This window comes from Triticum aestivum, chromosome 5A (genome assembly GCF_018294505.1).
Source record: "Triticum aestivum cultivar Chinese Spring chromosome 5A, IWGSC CS RefSeq v2.1, whole genome shotgun sequence".
Lineage (NCBI taxonomy): Eukaryota > Viridiplantae > Streptophyta > Magnoliopsida > Poales > Poaceae > Triticum > Triticum aestivum.
In genome coordinates, this window is record NC_057806.1 from 28,674,979 (window position 1) to 28,687,734 (window position 12,756).

At 41.9% G+C, this 12,756-nt stretch overlaps 1 pseudogene; it reads left to right on the forward strand.

The window, feature by feature from the left end:
• LOC123101166 (nematode resistance protein-like HSPRO1) overlaps nucleotides 1-11,974 on the forward strand; it is a 33,153-nt pseudogene extending 21,179 nt beyond the window's left edge.
• The last annotated feature ends 782 nt before the right edge of the window (nucleotides 11,975-12,756 follow it).

Below are 12,756 nucleotides of genomic sequence, written 5' to 3' on the forward strand. Positions count from 1 at the left end.
GGGTTTTGAGTCTTTACTCAACTTCACACCTTACAACTCAGGCAAGAACTCCTTCTTTGACTGATCCATTTTCTACTCCTCCAAAATCTTATCAAGGTATGTACTCATCGAAAGTCTTATCAAGCATCTTGATCTATCTTTATAGATCTTGATGCCCAATATGTAAGTAGCTTCACGGAGGTCTTTCATTGAAAAATTCTTATTCAAGTATCATTTTATGCTATCCAGAAATTATGTAATATTTCCAATCAACAATATGTCATCCACATATAATATTAGAAATGCTACAGAGCTCCCACTCACATTCTTGTAAATACAGGCTTCTCCAAAAGTCTGTATAAAACCATATGCTTTTATCACACTATCAAAGCGTACATTCCAACTCCGAGATGCTTGCACCAGTCCATAAATGGATCACTGGAGCTTAAACACTTTGTTAGCACCATTCGGATTGACAAAACCTTATGGTTGCATCATATACAACCCTTCTTCAAGATATCCATTAAGGAATGCAATTTCGACATCCATTTGCCAAATTTCATAAAATGCGGCAATTGCTAACATGATTCGAATAGACTTTAAGCATAGATACGACTGAGAAACTCTCATCGTAGTTAACACCTTGAACTTGTCAAAAACCTTTTTGTGACAATTCGAGCTTTTTAGATAGTGACACTACTATCAGCTTCCGTCTTCCTCTTGAAGATCCACTTAACCTCAATGGCTCTCCAATCATTGGGCAAGTCAATCAAAGTCCATACTTTGTTCTCATACATGGATGCCATCTCAGATTTAATGGCCTCAAGCCATTTCGCGGAATCTGGGCTTGTTATCGCTTCCTCATAGTTCGTAGGTTCATCACGGTCTAGTAACATGACTTCCAGAAAGGATTACCGTACAACTATGGTGTGGACCATACTCTAGTTGACCTATGAGGTTCGATAGTAACTTGATCTGAAGTTTGATGATCATCATCATTAGCTTCCTCACTAATTGGTGTAGGAATCACTGGAACTGATTTCTGTGATGAACTACTTTCCAATTCGGGAGAAGGTACAACTACCTCATCAAGTTCTACTTTCCTCCCACTCACTTCTTTCGAGAGAAACTCCTTCTCTAGAAAAGATCCATTCTTAGCAACAAAGATCTTGCCTTCGAATCTGTGATAGAAGGTGTACCCAACAGTTTCTTTTGGGTATCCTATGAAGACACACTTCTCCGATTTAGGTTCGAGCTTATCAGGCTGAAGCTTTTTCACATAAGCATCGCAACCTCAAACTTTAAGTAACGACAGCTTAGGTTTCTTGCCAAACCATAGTTCATACGGTGTCATCTCAACGGATTTAGATGGTGCCCTATTTAACGTGAATGCAGCTATCTCTAATGCATAACCCCAAAACGGTAGTGGTAAATCGGTAAGAGACATCATAGATCACACCATATCTAATAAAGTACGGTTACGACGTTCGGACATACCATTACGCTGTGGTGTTCCAGGTGGCATGAGTTGTGAAACTATTCCACATTATTTTTAAATGAAGGCCAAACTCGTAACTCAAATATTTGCCTCCGCGACTAGATCGTAGAAACTTTTATTTTCTTGTTATGATGATTCTCAACTTCATTCCTAATTTCTTTGAACTTTTCAAATGTTTCAGACTTGTGTTTCATTAAGTAGATATACCCATATCTACTTAAATCATCTGTGAAGGTCAGAAAATAACGATACCCGCCGTGAGCCTCAACACTCATCGGACCGCATACATCAGTATGTATTATTTCCAATAAGTCAGTGGCTCATTCCATTGTTCCGGAGAACGAAGTCTTAGTCATCTTGCCCATGAGGCATGGTTCACAAGCATCAAGTGATTCCAAAAGCCCATCATCATGGAGTTTCTTCATGCGCTTTACACCAATATGACATAAACGGCAGTGCCACAAATAAGTTGCACTATCATTATTAACTTTGCATCTTTTGGCATCAATATTATGTGTATCACTGTGATCGAGATTCAATAAACCATTTACATTGGATGTAAGACCATAGAAGGTTTTATTCATGTAAACAGAACAACAATTATTCTCTAACCTAAATGAATAACCGTATCGCAACAAACATGATCCAATCATATTTATGCTCGATGCAAACACCAAATAACATTTATTTTGTTGCAATACTAATCCCAAAGGTAGAGGGAGTATGTGCTACCTCTTGAGCACTGCGTTGGATTTCCTTGAAGAGGAAAGGATGATGCAGCAAAGTAGCGTAAGTATTTCCCTCAGTTTTTGAGAACCAAGGTATCAATCCAATAGGAGGCTAAACGCGAGTCCCTCGTACCCGCACAAAGCAAATAACTCCTCACAACCAACGCGATGAGGGGTTGTCAATCCCTTCACGATCACTTACGAGAGTGAGATCTGATAGATATGATAGGATAATATTTTTGTATTTTTGTGATAAAGATGCAAAGTAAAATAAAAGCAAAGTAAAAATAACTAAGTATTGGAAGATTAATATGATGAAGATAGACCCAGGGGCCATAGCTTTTACTAGTGGCTTCTCTCAAGAGCATAAGTATTTTATGGTGGGTGAACGAATTACTGTTGAGCAATTGATAGAATTGAGCATAGTTATGAGAATATCTAGGTATGATCATGTATATAGGCATCACGTCCGAGACAAGTAGACCGACTCCTGCCTGCATCTACTACTATACTCCACTCATCGACCGCTATCCAGCAGCATGCATCTAGAGTATCAAGTTCATGAAAACAGAGTAACGCCTTAAGCAAGATGACATGATGTAGAGGGATAAATTCATGCAATATGATAAAAACCAATCTTGTTATCCTCGATGGCAACAATACAATACGTGCCTTGTTGCCCCTATTGTCACTGGGAAAGGACACCGCAAGATTGAACCCAAAGCTAAGCACTTCTCCCATTGCAAGAAAGCTCAATCTAGTAGGCCAAACCAAACTAATAATTCAAAGAGACTTGCAAAGATAACCAATCGTACATAAAAGAATTCAGAGAAGTTTCAAATATTGTTCATAGATAATCTTGATCATAAACCCACAATTCATCGGTCTCAACAAACACACCGCAAAAAGAAGATTACATCGAATAGATCTCCACAAGAGAGGGGGAGAACATTGTATTGAGATACAAAAAGAGAGAAGAAGCCATCTAGCTAATAACTATGGACCCGAAGGTCTGAGGTAAACAACTCACACTTCATCGGAGAGGCTATGGTGTTGATGTAGAAGCCCTCCGTGATGGATGCCCCCTCCGGCGGAGCTCCGGAACAGGCCCCAAGATGCGATCTCGTGGATACAGAAAGTTACGGCGGTGGAATTAGGGTTTTGGCTCCGTTTCTAATCGTTTGGGGGTACGTAGGTATATATAGGAGGAAGGAGTACATCGGTGGAGCAACAGGGGGCCCACGAGGGTGGAGGGCGTGCCTTGGGGGGTAGGCGCGCCCCCTACCTCGTGGCTTCCTCCTTTATTTCTTGACGTAGGGTCCAAGTCTCCTGGATCATATTCAGTGAGAAAATCACGTTCCCGAAGGTTTCATTCCATTTGGACTCCGTTTGATATTCCTTTTCTGCAAAACTCTGAAATAGGCAAAAAAACAACAATTCTGGGCTGGGCCTCCGGTTAATAGGTTAGTCCCAAAAATAATATAGAAGTGGATAATAAAGCCCAACAATGTCCAAAACAGTAGATAATATAACATGGAGCAATCAAAAATGATAGATACGTTGGAGACGTATCAAGCATCCCCAAGCTTAATTCCTGCTCGTCCTCGAGTAGGTAAATGATAAAAAGATAATTTTGATGCGGAGTGCTACTTGGCATAATTTTAGTGTAATTCTTCTTAATTGTGGTATGAATATTCAGATCCGAAAGATTCAAGATAAAAGTTCATATTGACATAAAAATAATAATACTTCAAGCATACTAACTAAGAAATTATGTCTTCTCAAAATAACATGGCCAAAGAAAGTTCATCCCTACAAAATCATATAGTTTAGTCATACTCCATTTTCGTCACACAAGAATGCTCTCATCATGCACAACCCTGATGACAAGGCAAGCAATTGTTTCATACTTTAGCAATCTCAAACCTATAAACTTTCACGCAAAATATGAGCGCGAGCCATGGACATAGCACTATGGGTGGAATAGAATATGATGATGGGGGTTATGTGGAGAAGACAAAAAAAGGAGAAATTCTCACATCAACGAGGCTAATCAATGGGCTATGGAGATGCCCATCGATTGATGTTAATGCAAGCAGTAGGGATTGCCATGCAACAAATGCACTAGAGCTATAAATGTATGAAATCTCAACAAAAGAAACTAAGTGGGTGTGCATCCAACTTGCTTGCTCACAAATACCTAGGGCACTTGAGGAGGCCCATTGTTGGAATATACAAGCCAAGTTCTATAATAAAAAAATTCCCACTAGTATATGTAAGTGACAAAACAAAAGACTCTCTATCATGAATATTATGGTGCTACTTTGAAGCACAAGTGTGGCAAAGGATAGTAGCATTGTCCCTTCTCTCTTTTTCTCTCTTTTTTTATTCCTCACTTGGGACAATGCTCTACAAAATGATGATCATCACACTTCTATTTATTTACAACTCAATGATTACAACTCGATGCTAGAACAAAAGATGACTCTATATGAATGCCTCCGGCGGTGTACCGGGATATGCAATGAACAAAGAGTGACATGTATGAAAGAATTATGAATGGTGGCTTTGCCACAAATACTATGTCAACTACATGATCATGCTAAGCAATATGGCAATGATGAATGTGTCATGATAAATGGAATGGTGGAAAGTTGCATGGCAATATATCTCGGAATGGCTATGGAAATGCCATAATAGGTAGGTATGGTGGCTGTTTTGAGGAAGATATAAGGAGGTTTATGTGTGAAAGAGCGTATCATATCACGGGGTTTGGATGCACCGGCGAAGTTTGCACCAACTCTCAATGTGAGATAGGGCAATGCATGGTACCGAAGAGGCTAGCAATGATGGAAGGGTGAGAGTGCGTATAATCCATGGACTCAACATTAGTCATAAAGAACTCACATACTTATTGAAAAAATCTACAAGTCATCAAAAACCAAGCACTATGCACATGCTCCTAGGGGGATAGATTGGTAGGAAAAGACCATCGCTCATCCCCGACCGCCACTCATAAGGAGTACAATCAAAGAACACATCATGTTTCAAATTTGTTACATAACGTTTACCATACGTGCATGCTACGGGACTTGCAAACTTCAACACAGGCATTTCTCAAATTCACAACTACTCAACTAGCATGACTTCGATATTATTACCTCCATATCTCAAAACAATCATCAAGCATCAAACTTCTCTTAGTATTCAAAACACTCATAAGAAAAAAATTACTAATCTTGAATACCTAGCATATTAGGATTATTTAAGAAAATTAACATGCTATTTAAGACTATCAAAATAATCTAAGTGAAGCATGAGAGATCAATAGTTTCTATAAAACAAATCCACCACTGTGCTCTAAAAGATATAAGTGAAGTACTAGAGCAAAACTATATAGCTCAAATGATATAAGTGAAGTAGATAGAGTATTCTAACAAATTCCAAATCATGTATGGCTCTCTCAAAAGGTGTGTACAGCAAGGATGATTGTGGTAAACTAAAAAGCAAAGACTCAAATCATACAAGACACTCCAAGTAAGACACATATCACGTGGTGAATAAAAATATAGCTCCAAGTAAAGTTACCGATAGAAGTAGACGAAAGAGGGGGTGCCTTCCGGGGCATCCCCATGCTTTGGCTTTTAGGTGTCCTTAGATTATCTTGGGGGTTACATGGGCATCCCCAAGCTTAGGCTCTTGCCACTCCTTGTTCCATAATCCATCAAATCTTTACCCAAAACTTGAAAACTTCACAACACAAAACTTAAAGTAGAAAATCTCGTGAGCTCCGTTAGCGAAAGAAAAAAAAATACCACTTCAAGGTACTGTAATGAACTCACTATTTATTTATATTGGTGTTAAAGCTACTGTATTCCAACTTCTCTATGGTTTATAAACTATTTTACTATCCATAGATTCATCAAAATAAGCAAACAACACACGAAAAACAGAATCTGTCAAAAATGAGAACAGTATGTAGTAATCTGTAACTAGCTCAAGATCTGGAACCCCAAAAATTCTAAAATAAATTTCTGGATGTGAGGAATTTATCTATTAATCATCTGCAAAAATAATTAACTAAATAGAACTTTCCAAAAAAATGGCAGCAGTTCTCGTGAGCGCTAAAGTTTCTGTTTTTTACAGCAAGATATCAAGACTTTCCCCAAGTCTTCCCAACGGTTCTACTTGGCACAAACACTAATTGAACACAAAAAACACAACCAAAACAGACGCTAGGTAAATTATTTATTACTGAACAGGAGCAAAAATCAAGGAATAAAAATAAAATTGGGTTGCCTCCCAACAAGCGCTGTCGTTTAATGCCCCTAGCTAGGCATAAAAGCAAGGATAGATCTAGGTATTGCCATCTTTGGTTTTAGGGAAAAAGAGAGCAAACTTTTTATCTATGGAAGTAATCTTTCTATTTTGACAAAGTACATGTCCATTAATGTTAGAAGAAAGATTAAGAATGTTGCGGAAATTGGCATCTAGGCTAGCTTTTATCCCTTTGATAGATTCATTTTGGTAAGAGAGCAAAAGAGATGTAGCTTCAACTTTCTCATTCATGGGGAGCCCAAATATGGTTTTCATCTTCTCATAAGTGTCTACGGCATCTCCTTCAAGAAAGCCTTCTTCAAATATGGAATCTAAGACATGCTTAAAAGAAGAAGGAAGGGCAATATAAAAGCTTTTTTTAAGTAAATTTCAATTTGGTATTGAGGCACATAGCTAGCCCCGATCCTTAATAGTCTATACCAAGCATCATTCAAAGATTCATCAAGTAAATAATGAAAAATTCCGGAATCATCTTCATCAAAATTACTAAGGTTCGCATTGATAACTCCGGCAAGTTTTTCCATAGCATTCCGATTTATGAGTTTAGATAAGATAGCAGGATTGTCTAAAGCACTAGAACTTGGGAGTGAACCCCCAATTCTTTTTGGTTCCGACATGACGAGGGAAAAGAGAGCGAAAAGAGGAAAATAGAGAAAGAGAGGGAGGATAGATAGAGAGGGCGAATAAAACGGCAAGGGTGAAGTGGGGGAGAGGAAAACGAGAGGCAAATGGCAAATAATTTAATGCGGGAGATAAGGGTTGTGATGGGTACTTGGTATGTTGACTTTTGCGTAGACTCCCTGGCAACGGCGCCAGAAATGGCTCGTTGTCGGGAGCCAAATCTTGACTTGCGCGAACCTCCCCGGCAACGGCGCCAGAAATTCTTCTTGCTACCTCTTGAGCACTGCGTTGATTTCCTTGAAGAGGAAAGGATGCTGCTGCAAAGTAGCGTAAGTATTTCCCTCAGTTTTTGAGAACCAAGGTATCAATCCAGTAGGAGGCTACACGCGAGTCCCTCGTACCTGCACAAAGCAAATAACTCCTCGCAACCAACGCGATAAGGGGTTGTCAGTCCCTTCTCGGCCACTTACGAGAGTGAGATCTGATAGATATGATAGGATAATATTTTTGGTATTTTTGTGATAAAGATGAAAAGTAAAATAAAAGCAAAGTAAAAATAACTAAGTATTGGAAGATTAATATGATGAAGATAGACCCAGGGGCCATAGGTTTCACTAGTGGCTTCTCTCAAGAGCATAAGTATTTTACGGTGGGTGAACGAATTACTGTTGAGCAATTGACAGAATTGAGCATAGTTATGAGAATATCTAGGTATGATCATGTATATAGGCATCACGTCTGAGACTTGCAAAGATAACCAATCATACACAAAAGAATTCAGAGAAGATTCAAATATTATTCATAGATAATCTTAATCATAAACCCACAATTCATCGGTCTCAACAAACACACCGCAAAAAGGAGATTACATCGAATAGATCTCCACAAGAGAGGGGGAGAACATTGTATTGAGATCCAAAAAGAGAGAAGAAGCCATCTAGCTAATAACTATGGACCCGAAGGTCTGAGGTAAACTACTCACACTTCATCGGAGGGGCTATGGTGTTGATGTAGAAGCCCTCCGTGATGGATGCCCGGAGCTCCGGAACAGGCCCCAAGATGGGATCTCATGGATACAGAAAGTTACGGTGGTGGAATTAGGGTTTTGGCTCCGTTTCTGATCGTTTGGGGTACGTAGGTATATATAGGAGGAAGGAGTACGTCGATGGAGCAACAGGGGGCCCACGAGGGTGGAGGGCGTGCTTGGGGGGGGGGGGGGTAGGCGCGCCCCCTACCTCATGGCTTCCTCCTTTATTTTTTGACGTAGAGTCCAAGTCTCCTGGATCATATTGGGTGCGAAAATCACGTTCCCGAAGGTTTCATTCTGTTTGGACTCCATTTTATATTCCTTTTCTGCGAAACTCTGAAATAGGCAAAAAAACAGCAATTCTGGGCTGGGCCTCTGGTTAATAGGTTAATCCCAAAAATAATATAAAAGTGGATAATAAAGCCCAATAATGTCCAAAACAGTATATAATATAGCATGGAGCAATCAAAAATTATAGATATGTTGGAGACGTATTAGTATGCAATGGTGATCTTATCAACCTTGAAATCATTTCCCACACACATCGTCACCTCGCCGTCAACTAGTCTTTGTTTATTTTATAACTCCTGTTTCGAGTAACTAATCATATATAGCAACTGAACCGGTATCAAATACCCAGGGGCTAGTATGAACACTAGTAAAGTACACATCAATAACATGTATATCATATATACTTTTGTTCACTTTTCCATCCTTCTTATCCGCCAAGTATTTGGGGTAGTTCCCCTTCCAGTGACCATTTCCTTTGTAGTAGAAGCACTCAGTTTCAGGCTTGGGTCTAGCTTTGGGCTTCTTCATGGGAGTGGAAACTTGCTTGCCATTCTTCTTGAAGTTTCCTTTCTTTCCCTTGCTCTTTTACTTGAAACTAGTGGTCTTGTCAACCATCAACACTTGATGCTTTTCTTGATTTCTACCTTCGCTGATTTCAGCATCGCGAAGAGCTCGGGAATCAATTTACGTCATCCCTTGCATTTTATAGTTCATCACGAAGTTCCAGTAACTTGGTGATAGTGACTAGAGAACTCTGTCAATCACTATCTTATCTGGAAGATTAACTCCCACTTGATTCAAGCGATTGTAGTACCCAGACATTCTGAGCACATGCTCACTGGTTGAGCTATTCTCCTCCATCTTGTTGGCAAAAGAACTTGTCAGAGGTATCATACCTCTCGACTCGGGCACGAGTGTAAAATACCAATTTCAGCTCTTGGAACATCTTATATGCTTCGTGGAGTTCAAAATGTTTTTGTAGTCCTAGTTTTAAGCCGTAAATCATGCGGCACTAAACTATCAAGTAGTCATCATATCGAGCTTGCCAAACATTCATAATGTCTGCATCTGCTCCTGCAATAGGTCCGTCACCTAGCGGTGGATCAAGGACATAATTCTTCTGTGCAGCAATGAAGATAATCCTCAGATCACGGACCCAGTCCGCATCATTGCTACTATTATCTTTCAACTTGTTTTTCTGTAGGAACATATCAAAAAAAGGGGACCTACATCGCAAGCTATTGATATACAACATAGGTATGCAAATACTATTAGGACTAAGTTCATGATAAATTAAAGTTCAATTAATCATATTACTCAAGAATTCCCACTTAGATAGACAACCCTCTAGTAATCTAAATGATCACGTGATCCATATCAACTAAACCATGTTCGATCATCAGGCAAGATGGAGTAGTTTTCAATGGTGAACATCACTATGTTGATCATATCTACTATATGATTCACGTTCAACCTTTCGGTCTCAGTGTTCTGAGGCCATATCTGCATATGCTAGGCTCGTCAAGTTTAACCCGAGTATTCTGCATGTGCAAAATTGGCTTGCACCCATTGTATGTGAACGTAGAGCTTATCACACCCGATCATCACGTGGTGTCTCGGCACGACGAACTGTAGCAACCGTGCATACTCAGGGAGAACACTTATACATTGAAATTCAGGGAGGGATCATCTTATAATGCTACCGCCGTACTAAGTAAAATAAGATGCATAGAGGATAAACATCACATGCAATCAAAATATGTGACAAGATATGGCCATCATCATCTTGTGCCTTTGATCTCCATCTCCAAAGCACCGTCATGATCTCAATCGTCACTAGCTTGACACCTTGATCTCCATCGTAGCGTCGTTGTCGTCTCGCCAACTATTGCTTCCACGACTATCGCTACCACTTAGTGATAAAGTAAAGCAATTACATGGCGACTGCATTTCATACAATAATAAAACAACCATAAGGCTCCTGCCAGTTGCCGATATCTTTTACAAAACATGATCATCTCATACAACAATTTATATCTCATCACATTTTGACCATATCACATCACAACATGCCATGCACAAACAAGTTAGACGTCCTCTACTTTGTTGTTGCAAGTTTTACGTGGCTGCTACGGGCTTCTAGCAAGAACCGTTCTTACGTACGCACCAAAACCACAATGTGTACTGTTTTAACCTTCAACAAAGACCGGCTGTAGTCAAACTTGATTCAACTAAAGTTGGAGAAACAGACACCCGCCAGCCACCTGTGTGCAAAGCATGTCGGTAGAACCAGTCTCATGAACGCGGTCATGTAATGTCGGTCCGGGCCACTTCATCCAACAATACTGCCGAATCAAAGTAAGACATTGGTGGTAAGCAGTATGACTATTATCGCCCACAACTCTTTGTGTTCTACTCGTGCATATAACATCTACGCATAGACCTAGCTCAGATGCCACTGTTGGGGAATGTAGTAATTCCAAAAATTTCCTACTATCACGCAAGATCTAACTAGGACATGCATAGCAATGAGAGGGGAGGGTGTGTCTACGTACCCTCGTAGACCGAAAGCGGAAGCGTTTAGTAACGCGGTTGATGTAGTCGAACGTCGTCACGATCTAACTGACCCAAGTACTGAACGTACGACACCTTCGTGTTCTGCACACGTTTAGCACGATGACGTCCCTCGAGCTCTTGATCCAGTTGAGAACGAGGGATAGTTCCATCATCGCGATGGCATGGCGACGGTGATGATGAAGTTACCGGCGCAGGGCATCGCCCAAGCACTACGACGATATGACCAAGGTGGTAAACTGTGGAGGGGGGCACCACACATGGCTAAGATATGTCTGTTGTATTGACACTGCTAAGCTCATGCATGTAGGCTAGTTTGTTTTCTGTTAGAATAAGCATGCATGGCAGTCGGATGTGATGCGCCCATGCAGCTAGCTTGTGGGACGGTGCTACATGCACAAACCCATTTTGTTTTTCCTTCTTTGTAAACTCCCGGACGTGGTCTACGCTGTGTGAGGCAATCGCGGGATGGCGCGGTAGCTGCGGATGATGGCAAAGCGTCCGGGAGAAGTAGTTAGCTTTTGAGGCTTGTACTGAGATAAGGAAACTAATGAGAAAACTGAAAACGCTGCGACAGTTTTGGTAGCACAAAATCTCTCTCGTTCGTCTACGTCCGTCTCTCTTACTCCACCTCATATGATCACTCTCGCTAAGTCCAGCAACGACAATTGGCATCAGAGCCGTGGTTTTCGATCCACTCTCCGGTGGCCGGCGGTGTCCGATCCACGGCGTACCATGTCGGATAGCGAGGAGGAGAAGAAGAACAAGAGCGGCACGAAGTCGTCGCTGAAGACGCCTTCATCCAAGGTGCCGCTCGTGCGCCTCACCGGCAGCGGCAGCGGCGAGTACCGCGTAGTGGAGCGCGTGGTGCGAGAGGAGTCAGGGGCGTCCATGATGCTCACGGTCATGAACTACTAGGAGTGGGCACTTGTGATGCAAGTCAAGTTGCAGGCCACCCGCGTCTGGTCCGCGGTGACCGACGACGCCGCTGACGAGAATGACGACCGGCGCGTGCTGCAGATTATCCTCACCGGCGTTCTGCCGGAGATGCTGCGTGTGCTGGTCACAAAGGACACGACGAAGAAGGCGTGGGAGACAATCAGGACCATGCGGATGGGCATCGAGAGCGCCTGTGAGGCCAAGGTGCAGGTGCACCGGCGGGAGTTCGAGGATCTCCATTTCAAGGACGGGGAGTCCATCGAGGACTTTGGGCTGCGGCTCTCTGCCCTAGTCGCCGATCTAGAGCTGTACGACGACCCCGTCACCGAGCACAAGGCAGTCCAAAAGTTTCTCCGTGTGGTGCCACGCCGGTACCGACTGATGGCCATGGCGATCGAGTCTTTGATCGATCTGAAACCCATGTCGATTGAAGAGTTGGTCGGATGCCTCTCTACCTGCAAGGATCACTATGATCTCGACGACGGCTCACAGTCCACCGAGCGCCTGCTGCTCACTCACGAGGAGTGGCTGGCCCGTGAAAAACTGGGCAGCGGTGGCGGCAGCGGCGACAAGAACAAATCTCCCGTGAAGCACAAGCCCCAAGGAGGGGGCAAACCTGCGCCGGGCAGCAGCGGCGCTGGTGGATCGGGTGGTTCTAGAGGCAAGAAAAAGGGATAGTGCCACTACTGTAATAAACCTGGCCATTGGAAAAAGGACTGTTGGAATAGGATCAAGGCAGAGGAGCAGCAAGGCAAGAAGGA